The 24,852-nt window shown below is 39.9% G+C and overlaps 1 protein-coding gene across 1 annotated transcript in view; it reads right to left on the reverse strand.

The window, feature by feature from the left end:
• The window catches only part of FBXO30 (F-box protein 30), a 35,724-nt gene extending 23,866 nt beyond the window's left edge, over nt 1-11,858 (reverse strand). Inside the window, exon 1 of the mRNA XM_063443646.1 lies at nt 11,646-11,858. The gene's annotated coding sequence lies outside the window, so the exon portion shown is untranslated. The remainder of the gene's footprint in view (nt 1-11,645) is intronic.
• Nucleotides 11,859-24,852: the final 12,994 nt, after the last annotated feature.

Here is a 24,852-nt window from a genome sequence, read left to right on the forward strand (position 1 = left end):
CTGACTCACTGAGTGCCGAACTGCGAGGGAACCATTACTGAGCTCTGCAACCATTGGTGGTATAAACCTCAAGCAACCACACTAGACCACCAGACATAAATAACCCCTGCTGGACCACCAGGGAGTATGACCACCCTAGACCAACAGGGAACTTAGCTCCCTTCCTTGAAAGAAGCCAAAAGTTGAAGGAGCGCTTAACAGAGTACAACACACATCAAATACAGCCAGGACCCCACCACAAATATTTCATACAGCCAGCACACAAACACACACACAGACTGTACACAAGTGATACACAGTGAGCACACACTATGGCAACACTTAGAGAGCTGTACATTGAAGAAACCAAAACCGCAGACTGGAATACAACAGATTACGGATCCTGAACGTTGAACGCATGACGTAACCGAGCATCAAGCACAAGACGTCAGGGCATCCGGTAGACGTCGGGAAATGATCGCAGATCAACTGCTGGAGCCTATGAAAACCACACAAAGACAATTAAGGGGATATATAAGGACTTGGGGTGGGAGGGTTGTATTGATGGGGAATTGTAACCTGTAAAAGTAAAGTAAAAGTTTACATTGCAGCTCTAAGTCTGCCCTCTGTAGAGGGCTTCCAGAATTCAAACAGTCTTTTGGTCCGTTTTCTGACGGTGGACGTCCTCACGGACCTCCAGCGTCAGATTTTCCCCATAGGAAAGAATTGAATAATGCTTTCCTATTGGGAGGTCTAATGCGCGCGGCCATTGCCGCACATGTGCATTAGGTATCACCTGCCGGTGAGGAGCGTGGACGGAGCCTGACCCAGCGCTGAGGGACATCGACTCTGGGTTCAGGCAAGTGACTGAAGGAGTGGCACCCCAGGAGCCTACAGTGCCAGGAAAACGAGTTTGTTTACCTGGCACTATAGGATCCCTTTAACTTAGAATCTTTATGAAATACTCATTTTGACTGTTTAAAATTCACTGAAAGCAGAAGAGGAGCAGACTGAGGTAGATGACAGGGCCTGCAAGAGACAGGTTCAGGTAAGTAAGTACCAAGACTGTGATAATGCTGCTAAAAGTATATTTTAACAAATTGTGGATACAATACTTAACCGAAAAGCAGGGCTCCAACTTTAGGATTGACATAATCAAGTGGAAATTCAGCTCTGAAAGGGTGTAATTTGATCAGGTTTTGTTTCTAAAATTAAATTTAACAGCCACAATCGGCAGCAGGTCTGGCCAGCCGATCACAAATTTCTTTCCTATGTGATGTAGGAGGTGGGTGCATTTCCACATTACCAACACTTCATACTGCAACCTATTTCATTGTGCTCTGTAGGAGATACTGCGCATAGATATCCTTCACCAAGGTAATTAAAAAGAGGCAGTGATTGTTTAAACATACTGTTTTGCTTTTGAGCTAATGGTTTAGTGAAATAAAAGAGGGGGGGTGGGGGGGCAGGGGCAGTTCAGGAAGATTAAGTGGCAGGATGGAAATATAGAACACTCACTTTCTGGATCGCAACGTTTTTCAAATATATATCAGTTGTGACCGAAAGCAAGGAATTGCGCTGGATCTCCCGAAATCCTGCAAGGTTCTTACTTTGTGTAACAAGGAAATATTAATTTAAAATTAATATTGCACATTATGTTAGTGTGTGTTTGGGCAAGGGGGTGGAGCACTTGGCAAGTAGGCTGGGCCAGTGCTCCACTCCACATTTTGGAGTTTACTGTGAAACTGCAGTGAGGCGTCCGGTTCCAGAGTTTCAACACTCTGATTTACCTAACCTGAAAGAGATAGTAAATTGCAGGTGCTATTAAGTACTCCCCTGTCAAAGAAGGAAGAGAGATTGTGTTTTTGCTTCCTGTGAGTTGAAAAAGAAAGCTGAAAGAACCTAAAACAATAAGGTGGATAATTATGTGGAAATGGACAAGCCAATAAACGAAAAAAAGTATAACAAAATAAAGAAAAACAAAATTTTACTTTACTGCACATTGTCGAATTTTGGAACCACAATAAAAACAGCAAGTAATTTTACCTCATCCAGCGTGTGAAGTGTCTCTGGAGCCTGAAAAGACTGTGTGTAACATTGTAATACCAGGACAAGGTACTAAAGGAAAGGAATACTTTTGTCACAGTTTATTTAAAAAAGATTATTTAAATTTTTTTTATTAATGTTCGTTTAATCCCTTAAAGGAACACTATAGTCACCTAAATTACTTTAGCTAAATAAAGGAGTTTTAGTGTATAGATCATTCCCCTGCAATTTCACTGCTCAATTCACTGTCATTTAGGAGTTAAATCACTTTGTTTCTGTTTATGCAGCCCTAGCCACACCTCCCCTGGCTATGATTGACAGAGCCTGCATGAAAAAAAAACAGGTTTCACTTTCAAACAGATGTAATTTACCTTAAATAATTGTATCTCCATCTCTAAATTGAACTTTAAATCACATACAGGAGGCTCTTGCAGGGTCTAGCAAGCTATTAAAATAGCAGGGGATAAGAAAATCTTAATTAAACAGAACTTGCAATAAAGAAAGCCTAAATAGGGTTCTCTTTACAGGAAGTGTTTATGGAGCGCTGCATACAGCTTACCTATCAGAATGGAACCACTAAATATGGCCCGAGTTATCGACTTAATGCCATGTCCAACAACAATGTCCTAAATGTTGGTGTGCAGGGTTTCAATGTTCTAACGCCATTAAGATACATATTGCTATTTCAGATAAGCGTTAATGTTTACATTTGCCAGTCAACACCCCATTGGTAGATGTCAGATTGATGCCTACTAGAGGCACTTCCTCATGTGACTTGACAAATGACGGTTGCTGGCCAAAACATCATCTTTCTAATACACGGATATAAAACGAGTTGCTGGAATTATGAAGGAGGAGTGTTGGATTGTTACTTTTCAAATGTGTTTCACTTGACTGCAGATTCAGGGTCACTAGCACACTTTAATATGCGCAATTTACTCCAGATAGAGTCTCACCACAGCCTTTAAAAATTCCTCCATAAACCAAGTCTTGCAATCCACAAGAAGAAAACAGATTCCCACAGGCATCACTAATGATGGCTCGTGGAATAAAAAAAAAAAAAAAAAGGGGTTAAAAGCTTCACCATTTGTTAATTCGAAGCTTGACCATAAGACAAAGTAATCACAACAAAGTCAATGTGAGGATTTGAAAAATATTATATTTTTCTGAAACACTCAAGATTTATGGTGTGGTGATAGAACCACTCACCGACAAGTATTAGTGACTGTATGTGAAGCACTGGGAAGGCAGAGAACTGTTTGCATGTGTGCCGTAAGCCTCTCTCTATGTGAAGCATTGGACTGGACCAAGAGCATGACAATGAATGATCTTAGAATGTCTAAGAGTGGATTAGAAGTTTAAGACTTTTTTCCTGATGCACCAAGATAAAATAGTTATTTGCATTTTGACCTTAAAAGGTTCCTTTAACAAAGTCAAATAAAAATTACATTAATAAAAAAAATATATATCAATGTAACTTGTGAAGCTTTAGTGACTGGATGTAGAGGTGTATTTACACATCTGAATTTATGTGATCAGTCATTAATCCTTCACAAAACTATGTACACCCACTGTATTTATCACTGATCCTTCACACAAATACCTTTGCATTTACCTGTACCAACACAAGCTCACACTGACCCACCCCAGAAAAAGGGTTAACTACCCATTTGTTTAGCCCACATTTTCACTTTCAAATCCATATCAAGTCTTTTCTGATGTCTTGGAATCTTGGACAAGCAGATACAATAATCAATTAATTAGTTCTTATTCATTGAATGGCATTACAAAGCTAGTTTTTAACACTATATTAGAGTCCCTAGTGGAAGGAGAAGGCTGGAGTACTCTGTGGTGGTTCAGGAGCAGACTACCAGTCAAGAGATCAGCGACACCTAATAATGTATATCTGAAAATCCTGTTGACTTCAGATTTCATTGTACTCTAAATACTATTCTGTATTTTTATGCATAATGGTGAGCATAAACCAGTTGATGGACATGATTGGTGATTGAGACATGCATGCAGACACACCACCTGTGTATTACTGGATTTAGAAATGTTTGCAGGTATGTCAACTTTGCAGAAATCATAAAAGTCAAGTTACTTGAACACATGCAACAGAATCATTTATTCAATATTCCAGTATCCAATAGTTGTTTTTTCAAAGTAACACTCCAAGCACCATGACCACTATAGAATGCCATAGTTGTTATGGTGCCAAGACTGCCCTGGCACCCTGCCAAGATAATCCATGAAAAAAACAAAAACAAACGGTTTGACAAAGTACCTAGGGGCCGCAAAAAGCTCCTGCAAAGAGCTTGCGTTTGATATCCTGAGCTAAGCCCTGCAATAGAAAGCAGGCTCATAGACAGAGCGTCAGCTGAGTGCTCTCAGCTTAGGAGCCAAGTCTTGCACAGTCATCTAGCTAGCTCTGTGCAGAAAGCTTCCAGCTGTAGAAGGTGACTGGCCAGTGGACCCCAGGTAAGTTGTCCGTTTGCAAACGGTTTGAGTACATTAATGCAGTCTTGGCACCATAGCCACTACAGCGTCCTATAGTGGTTATGCTGCTTGGAGTGTTACTTTAAAATTATGCAACAAAAGGCATTCAACCTCTTACTAAGAAATCCTTTTGTCATATAGAAAAAAAGTTAGAACTAATTTGGCACCTCTCCTCCCTATCATCCCTGACAATGCAATCCCACATGCTTGCCACATCTTTAAAAAGAATGAGCCCTCACCCAATACAAAAAACGGTTGCACTATTTTCTAACCTCCCCCAAGGTATTCCCGGAAAATATTTCTCTCATTCTGAGTAGACTCTCTTACCCAAAGGATACATGTGGCTAGGGATGCATAAACAAAATTATTTAACACCTAAAGGGCAGAGAATTGAGCAGTAAGACTGCAGGAGCAGGATCTATACACCAAACTACTTTGGTAAGCCAAACTTGTTTTGATGCTTAGAGTGTCCCTTTAATCTTTAACCTTATCACAACCCCATCTAAAAAAAAAAAACTAAAAAAAAACTTGAAACAAAATGTTAAAAAGTCTGGTTAGATAAGCCAATCTAATTGCTCATCCCTTGACACTGGAGGAGCAAAAAGGATCCACCCATCAGAGAATGACCGAAAATGGTTCAAACCCCCAGAAAGAGGCATGTTTGTTTTACAGGGTGAAATGTATCTCCTCCCCAGACCAACAACATTGTTTGATAACAGCAAAGAGAATTCCAAAAAAACGTTCCTAATGAAAACTGGTTAATGATACAATTTTTCAACTCTGCTCTAGATACACCTCTGAGATTCTCACTTAGGGACTAATACATAAACCACTACATTTTCTAAAACAGCACTACCAACCTAAGGCACAGTCATATCATCTTTAAATTGTATGTATGTTGTAGGGGCTGTATGTCTCATGTGTAGTGTAATGAGTGTAGCTGTGTTTCTATTTTTCATCACTACTGAAGTTTGGGACAATTGTATTACTGCAGTTATCCGGGCACATTTGTGACTGAGAAATAAGAGTCTTTGAACACTGCCTAGACACAAAAGGAACCATAAAAGGAAAGATTTATTCCACATGAGATTCTGGGCACTGCACCAGAAGGATCACATAAACTGAGAAAGATGATTTCAGTAAGTAAAAACATAAATCAAAACCACTTTCATATGCAATTTAATTGTCAGAACAATCTAACACCACTTAGCAGTTTAGTTACTAAACCCAAAATCATAGCAAACTAAACGCCAAATGCAAAGTTTAGGCAAAAATAAGCACACTGTTTGCTACAGTTGACTTGAATACTTTTTTATTTCCAAATAAATTATATTGACAAAGCTGCATTTAAAAAAATTTTCATTCACTACAATCTGTGGTTTAGTGAAAAGGCCCTTAAAGACACATTCTGGCCACCATAACTTTATCTCAAAACTTTTTTTGGGACAGTTTTAACCCAAAGTACTGATGATGCTTTCACCATGGGCAAGGCTGGGGGAGTAGACAGAGGAGCCAGAAGGACAGGCACCGCGATTAGCAATTCTGGGTTAAACTGCTTGAAAATGGATTAATATGACACCAAGGAGTACCAAAACAACCTATAGAGAATGAGTCATTATGGTGCTGAAGTGGTTATTTAAATGGATCCTATAGTGCCAAGAAAACAAACCCGTTTTCCTGGCACAATAGGGTTAATAGGTCCCACCCTCCCTCAGCACTGAAGGGATTAAAACCACTTCAGCCACTTGCCTTAATCCAGCGCCAGGCTGCTTCGGCACTGGTGACCTCTCCTTCCCTGCCGACATCAGCTCCTGAGTAAAGTCGAATGTGAATGCGTGGCCAAAGGTGCGCACGCATTCAAACCTGCCCATAGGAAAGCATTACTCAATGCTTTCCTACGCGGATCTTATTTGACGCTGGACTCAGTGTGGACGTCCAGCGTCAAATAAGTGCCATTTACTCAGTGTGAATCGAGGAAGCGGCCTCTGGTGGCTGTCAGGGAGACAGCCACTAGAGGCTGGATTAACCCAGCAGTGTAAACATAGTTTCTCTGAAACGGCTATGTTTTCCGGTGCAGGGTTAAGACTAGGGGGACCTGGCACCCAGACCACTTAATTGAGCTGAAGTGGTCCTATAAGTGTAAAGTTACTGTTAAATATATTTTTAATCTTAAAAATACTGCCCAGATACACGATGCCCGCAGCAACACATGAGGTAGGGGAGACTGCCGATTCCCAGCCTCGAAGTGGGACCTGCCGGTCGGCTTGGGGCTCTAACCCCCCCCCCCTCTGGGCCGGTGGGGGATATCCCGGCCCCCATGGGTATGCCAAAGGACTACCCTAGACAAGCGACACAGCCTGCAACCAAACTAAACTGCCGAGGCCCAATCAAGAGGGCGGCACAGGCGCGGCCTACGACAGCGAGCACCCATGCCCAACCACCCAAGCATACCGCAGAGTTTTTTGACCGGATCTGTGCAAGCCTCTGGACACAACTCCGTACTCGGGACCGATCCTTCCAGCTGGCGATCAGAGAGGTGGCGGCATGGATTCGCCCTGCAACCCGGCGCCGCCTGTGTGGCTACCCGCCTCGAACCTCCAGAGCGGCCACCAGACGAAAAAGACGCCGAAGATCTTTATGGCGGGAAACAGCGCCACGTTCCTCGGGCGCAAGCAGTCGCTCCCACACACACCAGAGCGGGACCATCGAGCATGCCCAACCTGCACACCACTCAGTGGCACCAGAGACTCCTGACCAGCGAAGCACAACCCCACACTTGAGGGCTCATACTGAAAGTCACGAGGCTAAACGAGAGAACATCCTGCCGACAGGCGATCACGACGGGAACGAGCCGAGGGACTCCAGCAGAGGGCAGAGTAGTACTCCTCATGGGGGCTGCCACGGGGCCCAGCCTGATGGACTCAACGACAACATACAAGCTGCGCCCAACACAGGAATCGGGTGAAGTGCCTAAGACAGAGAAACTGCCTGATACCAAGATGCCAAACACCTGACACTCCTACGGAATATAAAAATATGAGACTTATGTGATTGCTATCACTCTATGCCGACAGTTAATAAATCCTGCAATGATGCTTAACCAAGACTAAGACTAAGCGGGTCTCCTTTAAGTTTAAGTTTAATATCTACTAAAGTGTGCTAAGCATAGGGAAAGCCTCATACTATGTAATACTGCTTAGCTTGCCTTAACTAGCACCTACCATGTGATGATACTTATGCATGCAACCACAATACCTTAATACATAAACAGAGTCACTGCTTAGCTAAACTACTAATGCTAAATGATGAACCGACTACAGGCAATAATTGTATAAAAAAAATGTGCGATAATGCAAGCCACTAACATAATCTTTTTATATGTTTATATATGTTGATATACGCTGTTGTGGCGTTTGTGAAAACTCTGTACCTACCCGCACAACAAAAATAAAGAATTTAAAAAAAAAAAAATACTGCCCAGAGAGAGAATGCCATATACAAATGTCAGCGTCGCTGCACACAGGAAGTGGCCAAAATAAATATATACATGATCTATGGGTATATTTTTAATACTTGACATTTGGCTCGTACAATGCACAAGAAACAGTACACTCAAAGCAGTATTTTAAGTCTTAAAAAAGGGGTCAAATCTGAAACAGAGGTGAAGGTACTCTAGATGCACAAGCTGCTATTAAAGAACAATGAGAGACTCCAATGCAACATTATTTTATATAAATCGGACAGCAAATAATAGTGTACGGTAAGGAAAAGCTGAAAATTAGATTACTGATATTATGAGCGATTGTGTGACAAGTTTCTTTAAATGGTGCATTTAATATGAAAACCTAAGCAAGAATCTTGCTGGTTGTTCAAGATTTAGAACTTTTGCCTGCAACGACTTTATACAGAATCAAAAAATATGTTTAGAAGAAGTGGTGGAGAGTTCCTCTCACACTCCATCTGCTGCAAGGATTAGTAAGTAGAGACTACATTGTGGTGAGAGAGGAGGGTTCATAAGAAACATGTGCTGATTTACAAGGAACATAAGAACATGCTTTTCCTTTTATTAGCCTTGTCTGTCACTTGTGTCGATTAGAATAATCTGTGTGTGTGTTTGTTAAAATCCCTAATAAAAAAAAAAAAAAGGTTGAACTACATTGTATGCGAAATAAGTCATTTTACGCCTGTAATTGCAAGCATGAGTGTAGTGAAAGAAAAGTAATGCCAGGTAATTCTGTTCACCAGAATTATGTGGCAGTGCTTCATTTAGTTGTTAAAAGCAGCACAATTTCATATATAAAACAGCCAAATTGCAGACTAGCGGCAACCAAATTACTTTAACCCCTTAAGGACCAAACTTCTGGAATAAAAGGGAATTATGACATGTCACACATGTCAGGTGTCCTTAAGGGGTTAAAAAGGTCATATAAGTGCTATAACTACTACACCGTAGTGTTACGCTGTTGGTGCTTAGACTGTCACTAGAACGCTTTCAAAAGTTTTAGAGAAACAGACTAGAAACTAAACTTCAATGAACTGCAAAACAAAATGTAACATTTTATATAAATAGGTTTTCATAAGTATAAAGCATCACCCCTTATCTTTGTAATAGAGTTTGACAATCAAGATAGTATTACACTAAAATAAAGTAACATTTCAAAAATGCAAAAAACTAAAAAAATTCTCCATCATAGACTGGTAAAGATAATGAAACAGCAAGGTATAGAACAAATAATTAAAGTACACAGCCTTACATTAGGCAGACAGAAGATTGTCTTAGGTTGTCTAACAAATATAAAGCTTAATTGAAAAGATAGAATTCGCAAGTGTGTCAAGGGGCAAAAATCACCAAATAGTCTCCAGTGACAGGAGGGTCAGAGAGGCATGCAGGAAATGGACCTAAAAAGCAAATGGCAAGGATTGTCACAACTAAAGTAGACAAGCAATAGACAGGTGGGGTCTGACAAATGGAAGAACCCCAACATAGGGAGATATGAAGGGCAACCCATTTAGTAATACAGCAAAACAAGGTGTCTATAAAGCATAGTGGGATGAAGTGGAAAATAGGGATCCTGGCAAACCTACAATCGGAACATATCAGGTCTTACCAATCCCAAGGGTGTATGCTAGGCAAGGAGGTGAATCATTAGGTGTCCATCTGTAAAAGAGATCCCACCATACAACCTGACAGTGAAAGTGATGCGTTTTAAATTTGCTGTCAAATTACAAAGATATGCACATGTTTTATTAATAGTTTTCTCAAACACTGAACAACTATTGATAAAAGGTCTCAGACAATCTCCAATTGTTAACAAGGTCTCAAAATCATCGACAATACTTTAGACTGAGTAGGAAAAAAGAAAATAGCTGCATTTTTTTTATTTCGGTTGCATGCTCTCAGATATGCTAATATACATAACTAAGAGGAGAATGATTAAACGAATATACCCTAAAGAGGACACTGCAAAATACTATAAGTTCAGGTTCTATATTCTCCAATTCTGTTATCTTAAGGGAAAAAAATATGCATTTTCTGACTACGTAAAGGACAGTTTTACTTATGGTGGCTACAAGCAAAGTAAGTTTTCAAAAGGTTTTTAAATTATGTGAGGACCAATGTGCAAGAGCCGCCAAAACAACCTTGCTACCCTTAGATGTCTGTAACTATGTCAACGCCACCATCAATTACAGTATATTTCAGTACTTGTTTTGCTAGTCCCTATCCTCATTTGTTTCCCATTTCCAAACAACCCTGTTATGTTTCTCTACATTTTCTGTCATCAGTTTCTAAAACTGAAGTATGCAACAATATTCATGGACACTATCTTCAGCTACTATTTGCAACTTCTACGCATGTCAGAAAAGTGTTGCATGGTTTGTTGAAAGAATGTGACTCCTTCAGCACAGAAAGAGAGTCACATTCTTTCAACAAACCATGCAACACTTTTCTGACATGCGTAGAAGGGAGAAAAGATCACTGCATCTTATTTTACCACATGTAAACATATTTGATGTCACTTGGGCTTTTTACAAAGCAGTTTATCTGCAATTGTCAAGGGGGAAAAAATGACTCCATGAATGCATTTTACAACAAATATTTTATACTCTTTTTGGAGATTTGTCTCCAAAACTTGTTAAACAGACACTATTATAACACTGAAGAGGATTCATTCTCACACAACCCCTTTTTTTTTTTTCAAAAAAAATATGGTGAAGGTTATAAATAAAAATAATAATAGATAAGTTATATATATATACACACACACACACTCATCTCTGCCAAAAAAAACTTAAAGTCTGTGAGGGACAGGGAAATGACAAGAGATTTTTAAGTAGTAGTTCTAATCATCTTATCTTATATCGGGGCAAATATTCATGCTAATGTCTGCATTCACCCATGTAAATTCTTACATATAGCATAATAAAACACAAAACATTTTATCTGTACTATACCCACAACCTAGATTAAAGTGGGGGGGAAAAAAACTCAGATTATAGCAGCATATATAAATCAGATTATCTTGTAAATACACTTTTCACTTTAAAAGTGATGCCAAATTAAAAAAAAAAAAAAAAAAGGATCCTAGTCAAATCTGTAAGTGGTTCAATGCTACTAACAAATGGCCAGACAGAGGAAGGAGGTTAAAAGCCAGCCCTAAACAAGCCGGTTTCACAAAGTGAAACAAAACTCAGCTTTCTAAACAGCTTGTCAGCTGCGGAGAAAAACAAGCCCTTGTTTTTTTGTTTTGTCAGCTCCAATGCCTCAGAGGACATAAGTGGCATTAGAGCGCACACACAGGGGCACTCCAAACCTTGGTGACAACGTTTCCACTAATCTTCAGCAGGATCAAAGGGGAGCTTTATCCCTGTGGAAGCTGTTGCAGTGTCAAGGTTAGACATGACTTGTCAGGCAGTGCTGGGTCCTTATATAGCCAAGCTCCCCTGCCCACAGACCTGGAAACTACATTACCCATAATGCTCAGCCAGCCAACCAGCGCAGTCTGGCCATTGCTGGAAGCCTGACTCCCATATAAGTGCTGTGCCGGGACTGGCCATCCCTGGCGGCTCCTGCAATGACTTCACACTTTACACGGGGGGTCGGTGGAGGCCCACTGGCTCACCTCGTTCCGCACTGGAGGCGGTTGCGGCCTGCTCCTGTGGCTCTCTCTCTCCAGGCCGCGGGGTAGCCGCCGTGCACAGTGTCCGCTCGGCCTCCGCTGCCAGGCCTGGCCGATACCCCGTCACTGCACAGCCGGCTGCTTCACTGCGCCCAGCACTCTCTGTGACTCGGCCGCCTTCGTCGTCCTCCTCCTTGGTGACAGCGTCATCACTGTCGTCACCGTAGGCTCCTCCCACCTCCTCCTCCCATCGAACAACAGGTCGCAGAGTTCCAAACACCGGAAGTCGAGATGTCCGCGCGGTAGGAGCAGCGCCGCCATCTTGGTGGAGACCAAGATTTGATCGTTGCTGGTCTCCTTTTGGCACCATAGGGTTAGCAGCACATTTTATTATGGCGTGCACGTAGGAATTCTTCCCCTTTGCTATTTTTTTTAATGAGATGAATATTTATTAAATGGGCACTTCAAGCACTATATCCAGTTACAGGAGTGGTTATAGTGCCAGGAGTGGCTAGATGCTCCTTCCAGAGTTATTAGTTCAAACAGCTAAGAACCGTCGGATAATTTACCCTGGTACTAGGTCAAGGAGTTTATTTTACCTCCTCTGAGCTGGGTCCTATTCTGTGGGGCATGCTTGTTGGTTTTACAGGGGTATGCCACCTTCGGCACTCCAGATGTTGTGGACTATATCCCCCATAATGCTCTTACACCAATAATGCTGGCAAAGCATCATGAGAGGTGTAGTCCAAAACATCTGGAGTGCGAAGATTGCCTATGCCTGGGGGTCAGCTGAGCGTTCCCAGCCAAAGAGCGCAGCACTATAAGGCCATGTCCAACAGTGGCAGCAGGTGCCTGGCTGGACCCAGGTTAGTTGACGTTCTTAAACAGTTTGACTACTTACTTTTGGTTGACACCATAACTAATCCTAAAACAGTAGTAGTTAGAGTGCCTGGAGTGTTCCTTTAAATGCCATTCGTTGGGAGGTATGACATCTGTACAGGTGTGGTGGCCTTCAAGGGGGCATGGTCAGTGTTGGGACTTACTCACCTACAGATCTTTCCCCCTGTTCTTTAAGTTGCCCTCTTGATCGATATAGCTGAGCGATACAAATTCCTGTTTGTCCAACTCAAGTTAATAGTTAAAGCACGTATCTTTTCATGCAACTAGCTAGACGCAGCCATACAGCATTTGCCGGTGGTTTAACTGCATATCCTGATCAGCACACGTTTAGTTCAATGTCTGCAAGCATGATCTTTATCTTTACTTTGTTTACTAATGTTTCTTTTATGCTGATTGTCTTAACGTTTTTTTATATCCTGTGGCACTCCAACAATGACTCCAGTAATTGTCTTCTCTAGATCTGCCACTGTCATAACATGTATGACTTTTCTTTAATGATCCCTAGCCATGGTGTCTAATGCAGCCAGGGAAATGCGGGTCTGACAGGATAATAGCTACCTAATGAGATGGTGTTGCCTGCCATTACCTGCACGACTAGGGACAACTTACCACATAGTTTACATGCCAGTCTAGTTGATTGCTTATATATGTTACCACCATTTTTACTTTTTTTCTTCTTTTCTCTTTTTTAAACAATGCCTGTTTATATGTATGAAACAGCCTGTGTTAAATCCTGCCTAACATACAACAGGTAGGATAGGTTATCTCCCTTGGCGCGAGTGGTTGCATACAGCCATTATGGCAGGGCAAGCCCTGACGCTATTCTTATTCGTATGGAGCTGACACTAACGTAATTAGCCCCAAACTGTTAAGCAGTGACTGTGAACACTTGCTTCACTCTTGTTTTAGCCTGATACTACAATCGTTAAATTGAGCTGAATAATAGTGTAAAAATGTGCGAATGCTCGTGACATTTCCTCATGTATGATACTCTTGCAGTACGCCGTTATAGCGCATGTTTATATATTGTACCTACCAGCACATTGGAAATCAAGCGAGAATCTAAACTGTCGAAATACCAATCCTAATAACTTAAAAATGTGCCTGACTAACCTATGTCACAACCTGTATTAAAAATGTTTTTTTACACAACTCCTGATGTGGCTGTTGTGGCGCGCCAGAGTCATATGTTAATATTGTGCACAACAAAAATAAAGAATTTAAAAAAAAAAAAAAATTATATGTGTTTGATCAGTAACAGTAGAACTGTGATTCTATAATTCTCCTGTGTGTGGGGTAACCTAAGACGCCCGGTTTTAAAAGTCTTGGTGGTGGCAGTAAGGTGTGTAGAAGGGATTGCATGGGTTAATTGAGTGGTTGCTGGGACTAGCAACAGGTAACCAGGGGTCTGGTGTCATTAACCCTGTCACTTCCACACTCTCCCCACTGTCTCGGCTGGGCCTATAGCCCACGCTCGTGACAGGGCGTTTTTGAGTATTCATATTAGTTCCATTCTTGTACATGATCATGTTCATAATTTTTTTCTGCATCACATGTAAATGTAGACCTCTTTCTTGCACCTTTTAATTTCTCCATCTGGGCATACAGATTTGTGTTAAGTTTATTCAATTTTTCCAAGGTCATACAATTTTTAATAGCAATCCAATCTCATAGAGTTCAGCTTACAGATTAGTGATTTCCTACTGTAGGAAATGAATCGTTAACACCATGTCAATGTAACACTTGTTAAGGATTTTTCCAAATTTACAAAATTCTAAATTTTCGGCAAATAATGTGGGGCATAGTCTGATGAGCAAGCTCATTGGGGTAATAGAAAGAAAGCACTTCTCAAAAGAGAGAAATATTGTATTCACACTTTAGACACTTCATCCCAGGAGGCTGAATAGGACATTTGATCTCCAACATTTTTTCTAGCTGGTAGTCGATCACCTTCCTGGTTTTCTTTCTTTCTCTTTTGATTGATTACAATTTTTTACAGATAGGATAGTACTGTTACACTTTCAGTATATGACTTTATATTAGTTTTTCTTTATTTGTCTATTTCTCTGTGTCTTTGATAGCTCTTTATGATTTTCATCTTTGACATTTTCATTATTATTATATTATTTACATTTAGAGGACTACTGTTCCTTTTACCCTCACTTTACTTCTGTTCCATCTCTATTGATTCTGTATGCCTAGCTGACTTTCACTTTGCTTGTTTCCCTGAGGCTTTTTTCTTTTGTGGGTGCATGTGGGCTTAGAGCACTGGTTGTCTTCATAAACACTCTGCCTTTAATCGTGGGTCAGTTTTTGCATTCTCTGCGAACTCCCTCTTACCCACTATTTCTAGCAGATGTCTACATGTTGATGGATCTACTTGTTTATATGTGTCGGCATGGTTTCCATGGTTACTGCCTCATTACCTTTTCGATATACTCTCTTTCCTCCTTTCATGCATATATCAATGCAATTCTGTTGTTTGTGTTAATGTATCATAGTGTTGATACACTATGTCTTCAGGCTTCGCATTTTGTTGTTTGTCGCTATTTACAATGGTTTCTATGATTTTTTTTATGATCTATAGATTTGTATACAAGACTAACATCTCACGGCTTGAAATGTTGCTTTGTCCTTATGGTTAAATAAAGCTTTTTCTTTTTTTGCACTACACTGTGACACCTGTGGATTTTTGTTTACTCCAAAAACTACGCCAAAATGCACTTCACAAAGTGGGGTACCATTTGAGGAAGCTTAGAGCGGCTCATTACTCCCAGGGAAACAGGGCGGGAAATTATTGGCACTTTGGCTTAACCCCTTAAGGACCAAACTTCTGGAATAAAAGGGAATCATGACGTGTCACACATGTCATGTGTCCTTAAGGGGTTAAAAAGAAGCATCAGACACAAAAAATAGCATACCTAAACTCCAAGGCGGGGGAAAATACTGACACCTAATTTCCAAAACGACCCAAACACACACAAGCCCTAGGACGTATCTACATACCTAGACAAAATAACATTGCCCACTCTGACACCCTGTCCCAGCCCATAGCGTTTAGCGGAAGTCTTTAACAAAGCCATACGAGCGGAGTCACTCCCTGAGGAAATGCAACTGGCACATATTATTACCCTCCCCAAACCAGGGAAACCACTGACATGCCCACAAAATTTCAGACCGATATCACTCCTCAATACAGATGCCAAACTCCTAGCCAAACTGTACGCATTGAGACTCGGACCTATCCTCCCTCACATTATACATGACGACCAGGTAGGGTTTGTGATGGGACGCCAGCAGTGGTGTATCCTGGTTTTGTGCTGCCCTAGGCCAATTTAGGTCCTTGAGCCTTTTGGTAGATAGCTCCCTAATACCATGGGAATTAGGGAGTTATCTACTAAGCGGCAGCTTATTTTATGTATTTTATGTTATTTTAAGTGATTTCCCTATCCACATTTGCTTGCAGGGCACTTGTCCTACTCTTACCCCCATTTTACTTCCCTCTAGCCCTTTCCAGGAGTTTTTTAGAGCCATTTTTGTGCCCAAAAGTTCAGGTCCCCATTGACTTCAATGAGGTTCGGGGTCAAGTTTGAGCCCCCGTACCCGGACTATTTTTCAAAGTTCGGCCGAACTTGAACATCCAGGTTTCCGCTCAACTCTAATTATAAACCAATAAAAATTGTCAAATTGAAAAAAATTGTCAAATTGAAAAGAAATAGTCAGACTACTAAATTTCAACAAATCCTGAAGCAGCACTCATTATATGACTTTTGGAGAGCTTTTTGTCCAAATGAACGGGACTACACGTATTTTTCCCAGATTTGTTACTCATATTCTAGATTGGACATGTTTTTAGGCGAAGCTCATTTTATGAGAGAGATATAGAAAATATATACATTGGATATAACATGGTCCGATCATAATGCGGTTGTTATGATATCTGATGAGAAAAAGAATAGAACCCCAGGTATGGATTGGAGATTAAATAATTCTATATTGGTAAAATATTCAAATGTTACATATCTAAGGGAAATTACCAAAAAATGATTTTGATGAAATTCAGCCAGTAAATATTTGGTGTGCATACAAATGCGTACTGAGAATCCACTTAATGATTCTGCGGTCTAGAGATAGAAGAGAAGACGAACTTCCACTCCAAGAGTTATTAGAATCTGAGCAATTTTAAGAACAAACAAACGAGTTCCATCAGCTTTAACTACCAAGAAATCTAGTAGAAATCAAAAATAAGAAATAATTTTACCAGGAAAAAAAATTAAAGAGAATTTAAAAAGACTAAATCAAACTTGGTACTATAAAAATAATAAAGCCGACAAATAGCAACGAGAAGAATCTTCAAAATAAAAGAGAATGATATTCATCAGTTAAAACCACAAGATAGTGGTGCTGCATTTGGCCGTTATTATAGTAAGCTCTATAATATTCCGCAGCATATCTCTCCATTAACTTTGAAAAAATATTTAGAGAATATCAAACTTCCAACCCTCTCTAAAGTCCAGTTGGATTCTTTAAACCAACCATTTTCGGTAACAGAAATAAGAAGAGCTCTAGATCAATTAAAAAACAACATTGCCCCTGGTCCGGATGGGTTTACAAACCTAACATTTAAAGTATTAAATGATAGAGTGGATTATAAATTGGCACAGATATTCAATTCAATTGTACCAGATCAGGATTTCCCTAGTGAGATGATGTGTGCAAATATAATCCCTATTTTAAAAGCAGATAAGGACCCTACACAGATTGGTAGTTACTGGCCAATTTTGCTTTTAAATACTGATTCAAAATGATATGCCTCTATATTAGCAACAAGATTAATAGAAATAATTCCAGACTTGATCAACAAAGACCAAGTTTTTGTAGCAGGAAGGTCATCCAATAGTAATAAGGTGACGTATTCATATATTGGATATAACAAAAAGACAGAAACCCCCATGTTAGCCCTGTTTCAAGATGCAGAGAAAGCATTTGACAGGGTCAACTGGGGGTTCATGATGGATACTTAAAAAAAAAGTTTGGTTTCTGTGGCAGAATTTTAGATTTTATAAAAGCATTGTATGTGTCTCCATCGGCAAAAACTGTTGGGGTAGGTTTATCATCCCCATGGTTTTCGATCAGGAATGGTACCCATCAAGGGTGTCCTTTATCTTCCTTATTATATGTCCTTACATTAGAGCCATTTGCTTAAACAATTAGACAAAATAAAGATATAAAAGGATGCCTAAAGGACACAGGAGAAGGAAAAATGTGCCTATATGCGGACCATGTAGTAGACACTTTAAGAGACCCTTTTATTTCACCGAGGTCTCTATTAGAAGAGGTTGAACATTATAGGCAAGTATCAAATTATAGATTAAATATAAATGAAAGTGGTGCCATGTTACTTCATTTTACACTCGAAGAAACGTACTAAAATCTAACTATAATTTTTAATGGGTTCAAGAAGAAACAAATTATCTGGGTATAAAATTTACAACAGATCCAGAGAAACTTCTAGAATTTTTTTTTAAAGCTATATTATCTCTAACTTCTACAATATTACAAACCTGGAGAAACCTAGAGGTTTCCTGGTGGGGAAGATTGAATGTAGTGAAGAGTTACATCCTTCCGAAATGGATATACTTATTTAGATTGGTTCCTTTATCCTTACCACAATATAATCTAAATGAGATACAAAATCTTAGTAAAATATACATGGGGAGGAAAGAAACCTTGAATAAGCTTCAACGTTTTGAAAACAGATATAAATAAAGGAGGATTTACATAAATAAATACCATGATGCAGCAATGATGTGGCATCTACTTAAATGGCTTAGAGTGGAGGAAACACATGATATAACATGGTATAAATGTGACGTCTTGGTGTTGAGAACGTAATGTTTATAAAAATAATCTGATAATCTATAGTCTTAGGTTTTTGGAGGAAATGGAAAAAAAAGTTAGATATCCAATGTTTTGTTCTTCCCGATACCCCGATATACTTTTTATAAGACAATATCCCAGATTTAGATATTAAACAATGGAACCAGGGGGGGGCGGGGCCGGACCGCCGAGCTGGACGGTCGCACACATGAGCGGCTCCTGCAAAATACAGACATTAATGCTGAAAAATCATGTCTTACCACCTTCAAACAGTCCGCCAGCAATGGTGCCTAGAACACAGGGACTGCTGGATCCTGGGAGAGGCTGGCTCATGGAGCTACAGTCCCCAGGAGGAGATTTTCTCGTCATCACGAGCGGGGCCTTCTCCGGCGGTGAGTGGGGCAGACGGCCGCTGCCCCACTGTCCTGCACCGCAGTTCTCAGCTCGGGGCGCCACTGCAAGCGGCTCCGGACCCGTCCCCCCCCCCCCTGGACCGGCGGGGGTGATCCCGGTCCTCACCCAGTGGCCCTGCTCGGGTCAGTGCAATTGGAGCTGGGGGACCCGAACACGGCTTCCAAGATGGCGGGCGCCATGTGCGCAGGAAGCAGGAGGAAGACCTGCACTGTCTCCAAGCTCACTGCAAACTATGGGATCCCAACATCTCGGTCTGGCAACACGGAGGGGCGGACAAACCCCCACCTACTCCCGCAGCCACACAAGCCGAAGTCGAGCGGCACAAGTGACCCCAATGAGCGGATCGTGAAGGGAAGCAACATCGCACCACGACAACTCCCGCATGGGAAAGCGGAGGCTACCACCAAGCGAGTAACACCCACACGAGAACCCACTTTACACTCACCTGCTCTCCAGCGTGCAACACCACGACCCTGCAAACAGCTAACTCAATCGACCAACGCCGAACTTCAAGCCAAGCCTGACTCCAGCCTCCTGACGACCGACAGCGGTGGGCTCCACAACAAGTGACTGCCACCCAGGTGAATCTGGCAAGGAGCCCACAGCACAGCACAGCATGGAGGGGCTATGCCAGAATACTTGCTTTAACAGACACTCGCACCCCGCAACATAGAACTGGCAAGGGCAGGTATCGGGTAAAGCTGGAACTCTTCTGGTCTGTGTGGGCCCGAGACCCCCCCCTGCAGCTAGCCCTTTTCCATGGAGAAAGCCCGGGAAACCCCCCGATACACCAGGGTGATAAATCTAACACAGCGACCTACTAAGATCTTAATTGCAAAATATATTGTATGTTGTTTTGTGTAATATGCAGGGTGATTGATCTGCCACAGTGACCTACTAAGATTTTGCTTGCAACATATTATGTTTGTTATTTTACGTAATCTGTATGTTGTTTTGCGTAACACGCACAAGAAGCTAACAGGGCACTCATTAGCACCTACTCACATAGGTATTGCCACCCCGCAGGCAACGCACAAACCAACACAAAGCAACCACACTACAGCATAACATATGACACCATGTGTGATCACCCAAGCGAGAACCTGTACACCTGCACTGTTGCCCTAGCTAAACGTCTCCCTTTACACAATATGCAAGGCAACCCACCTCACCGTAACGTCAAGCGAGAACACTTTGCTATATACACACTTAACCTAGCATGTCTATCACAAACCACGAATGTCTTATTCATTGTCTTCTCCTTACATGCTCTCCCTTTATAAAAAAAAAAAATGTGCAGTACCTCCTATGCCATGATATTGTTTTCAACTGTTACTGTTATGAAGCTTGATATGGCTGTCGTGGCCACTCAGGTATGATGTAATGCTTGCACAACCAAAATAAAGAATTAAAAAAAAAAAAAAAAAAACATAAAAAAAACAAACAAACAATGGAACCAAATGGCATATGTAAATATAGGCAACTATGGAAAGATGGTAAAGTTAAAGATTTTCCCCAATTTAGGCTCGAGTTCCCCCTTCCAAATAGGGAAATTTTTACCTATTTAAGAATAAGAGGCTTTTTACTAAAAGAAAGAAAGAACTCTATTGATATAAAAAATAGATAAATAAACCATATATTAGAAGGAGAAATAATGATTAGAAAAATTATTTTTAAAAAAACTACTGGAGTTACCCGATGATTATTTGATAAAATCCAAAACCCTCATTAGCTGGCAGAGAGAGCATGGACATAAACAACTGGTTGTTTAGTACTATGCTATATCTTGAAAAAGCCATACATTGCTTGAATCTGTTAGACATAAAGTATAAAATCATGCATATATGGCACTTAGTGCCATAAAAATTACATAAGATGTATGAGAACTGTCCATCCTCATTCTGGAGATGTAAGTCTGAGACTGGTTCCTATACCCATGTCTGTTGTGTCCCGTGCTAGGTTGGATAAATACTGGGATATGGTCACTTCAATTTTAGAAAATCTTGAGATTAGGGGAATCAGAAACACACAAGAAGCATACCTGTTGCATTTAAAGTGATCTAACCTTAATAAATTGCAAAAATACTTGGCTTTACACATTTTGATAGCAGCAAAAATCTTAATTGCTCAAAAATGGAAAACCCAAGAAGTCCCTACGTGGCACTGAAATTAAATTTCAATTACAAATGGCAAGAGGCTTAACACAAGGAAAATTTTATATTTTAGCAGAGGATGCCTTTAAACACTGGGAAACACAGGGGTGACTTGATCAAATAAGTGTGCAAAATAAGAAAACAATTCATAAGAAATGTATCCCCCGAAATACAACTATTATTTACTTATATTAAGCTCCCAAGCAAATTGGAATTAAGTAATAAAATAAAATCCACATGGCACCACGCACATAGCAGTGTATTGTATTGTATTTTTGTATTATATGTTTATTATCTTGGTTTTTTTTTATATCATTTTTTTATATACTTGCAAAATAAAAGAAAGAAAAATGTGAAAAAAAAATAAAATTAAAAAAGCAATGTTTTTCAATGGAGTGTTTTTTCACGTCTATCAGGGTTATTCACTGAAGTGAGAATTGTTGGGAATTCAAAGTGAATCTTAAATGTAAGACCAAAATGGCCAAACTAGAACAATTATACAAGTCAGCTATGCTTCCAGTTTGGCTACTTTGTATTAATATTTAAATTCCCACATTTAATAATCCTGCATGTGTGTGCTCTATATGGATCAGTGGGTTAGACCAGTGGTACCCCCTACCAGTTTAGGATTTAGGCATTACTCTGTTGTGTGTAAGGTGTTTTTAGAAAAAGAAAATAAAAAAACACTTTTGGATCTGATTTTTACAACCATTGTTCCCAGTTTAGTGAGCTAGCATTTCAATATACTCTATATTTCTTCTCCGGATTGTCTTTCATTGAAATTAGTATGCCAAGGGTGAATTGTGAGAACTTTAAAGTGGTTCTGTCCTCATTTTGTAACTCTTGAATATTTAAATGATAACATTTTAATAGAAAATACTAAAATACATATTTCATTTAAATCCTGCTAAAAGTTCCTGGAAGGAGTTTCTGTTAGCTCAATTAAGCTAAGCCTTGACATGCAGGGCCAGCTCGTTGGCTGAGAGCGTCAGTGAATGGCATGGCTTGTAAGAAAACAGTCCGAATTGGGCTCCAAACTCTTTTATGAGAAAATACTTAATACGACTTAACAGTGCATTATTGAATAACCATGTGGGTTTATTGATGTATATAAAAAGGAAAATATTGGATCCACGAATAAAAATTTAGTTCCCATATTCACAATATGCCTCAAACTGCATCAGTCAAAAAACAGGATTTTACACATTATAAAAAAATATGATTAATGCAAATAAGATATCTATCTGGTGAACTTGAACATCTATACAGTTCACAGCTAAAGATATTTTACTTTGTATTATTTTCATGTCCTTTTCAGATATCTTTATATTTGAAATTAAACTAACTGTAAATTGTAAAACCTGCTCATATAAGGACAGCTCTTTTGAGCTCTTCATAAATTTATATAAACATTTCCATACAATTTTACATTGGGCTAAGTATGAGTGGAAAGCACTTTTTCATTCAAGAAGTGAATTATTTCCTTCTAATCCCTATAGACACAACATTTCCTCCTATTTCAATATGGCATGACATAAGGGAGTGTGCACACCCAGGAAGTAGCATAAGCAATTCTAACAAACCGTTCTTTTCCAGCACATTGTAAAAATAATATTTAATTTATTTTTTTTTTTAAAAATGAACATTTGAAATGGTGATTTATTGAAGACATCAAAATAGTGATAACCCTCACACAGGCCTGGGGCTGGAGGACAGTTCTGACGTGCCACAAACCGGTGGATCTCCCTGCCTTGATGCTGCTTATACCCTACACTACTGCGGGATTCAGCAGCCTTCCTGCATTGGGTATCGGATGATGGGGACTTTAGCCTGTAACCTGTACCTCCGTTGACACCCTATTGGTTCTACTGTTATTTTCACAGTTACGCGGCGCCATTCAGAAGTGCTTGGTTCCAGTGGTTTAAAACTTGCCACATAGGCTAGCATATCTATTCAGGTAAAACTGTTTTATTATTACTCTGTGCCTTTGTCTTTCATTTTCCTGAAAGCAATTAATTCAGTCATGTATTCTTGCTTATTGATTCCTCCTGTTTTTTCTTTAAAAAAAAAAAAGTGCAGAATACCATGACTACTTATCTTTCGCATGTACAATATTTGTCATGTAATGTTTTATGTAGTTAAAAAATGTGATAACATCTTATGCAAAGACTCTCAAAGGTTATATTTACCTGAAGCTTTCCTTCATGGGACCTTCTACATCTGCTGGAGCTTCATATGCACATGCATGAGAGTACAACAATGAGGTTTATGGAAGATCCCACTAGTCTCCATAGAGCACGTCTCATGATAAACAAGATGATGTCCTTTTGTTAACTTTTTCCAATCTCAAACTTGCCCATGAGACTACTTGTCTACTTGATCTTTCCCTAGTTTGTCTTATATCTCTATATTGTGTTGGCATTTGGATGAAATTTTAATGAAATTCCAACTGATTGCTAAAAGCATTTAATCTTTGTGAAATAATCAGAAGTGACCGAGCTGCTTTAATATACCTTTCAATGTGTGCTATTTATGGGCATTACACTGGCAAGTAACAATTATAATGAAAATGTTCTTCCAATTAAAGGGACACTAAAGGCACAATGAAGTGGTCTGGGTGCAGTGGTCCTGTCGTTTTAATTATGCAATGTAAAACATTGCTGTTTTGTAGAAACCACAACATTTTCATGTTAAAGTTAAGCACAGCTCTAATGGCTGTCTTCCATACAGCCACTAGAGGGTGCATCCGCTGCAGTAATTGAGTCAGACCTGGTTCTTCAACCAAATGCTACTCATAGAGAGTATTTGTATGGGTGAGTGCAGAGTTTTGCATGCATGTATATTTCATCCCCAATGATTCTCTATGAGAAGCATTGGATTGGATGAGAACCTTGAAGACATCAACAGGTGAAAGTCAGAATATATTAAATTTAAAGGAACAAAATAGTCACCAGGACAACTACAGGTTATCGTATTTGTTCTGGTGAATATAATCATTCCCTTCAGTCTTTTTGCAGTTAACGCTGTCTTTTTTAGCGAAAATGCAGTGTTTACATTACAGCCTGGGGATACCTCCACTGGCCACTCCTCAGATGGCTGCTAGAGGTGCTTCCTTGTGGAGCACTGCCATTCATTGTCTTCACCTTCTGCATTGAGACACTGAACTTTCCTTATAGAGATGCATTGATTGAAGATGCGGAGATGCGGATTGGCCAGGGCTGTGTTTGGCTTGTGCTAGCTCTGCCCCTGATCTGCCTCCTTGACAGTCTCAGCCAATCCTATGGGAAAGCATTGTGATTGGCTTTTGTTCAACACTTCTGATAATGTCAGCCAAGCAGACAGATCAGGGGCAGGTCCAGCAGCAGCATACTGGAATACAAGTATGATTTTACTATATTTAGAAGGGTAAGGGATGGAGGGGGGGGGAGGGCAGAGGGGATAGATGCTGTTTTTAGCACTCTATGATGCCTTTTAATTTATTTAACATCAAAGAGGGTTGACAGAGGTCAAATTATTATTTTTGGGACTTCAGGTTCCCGTTAATCTATGTTCCAGTAACATATAGACATTTTTATATGTTTAAAAATATTTAAAAGAGCAAATGAAAAGGGCACATAAAACCATACATCGGTATTAGAACAGCAAACACTCAGTGCTTTATAGTTCAAAGCAGCACACATAGAAAAATAAACCTTTAATAAGTGGTGTTGTAATATAAAATAGTGTAAGTGTATATATAATATGTTGTATGTTTTTCTACACAGATGTGTTTTATTAACATTTTATGCAACAATTATTAATGGTTTATATATTTGAAATAGTTGAAATATAGGAAAAACTCAAATTGTACAAAAAGTTTCCCT

Source organism: Pelobates fuscus, chromosome 2 (assembly GCF_036172605.1).
Source record: "Pelobates fuscus isolate aPelFus1 chromosome 2, aPelFus1.pri, whole genome shotgun sequence".
NCBI classification, from domain to species: Eukaryota; Metazoa; Chordata; class Amphibia; order Anura; family Pelobatidae; genus Pelobates; species Pelobates fuscus.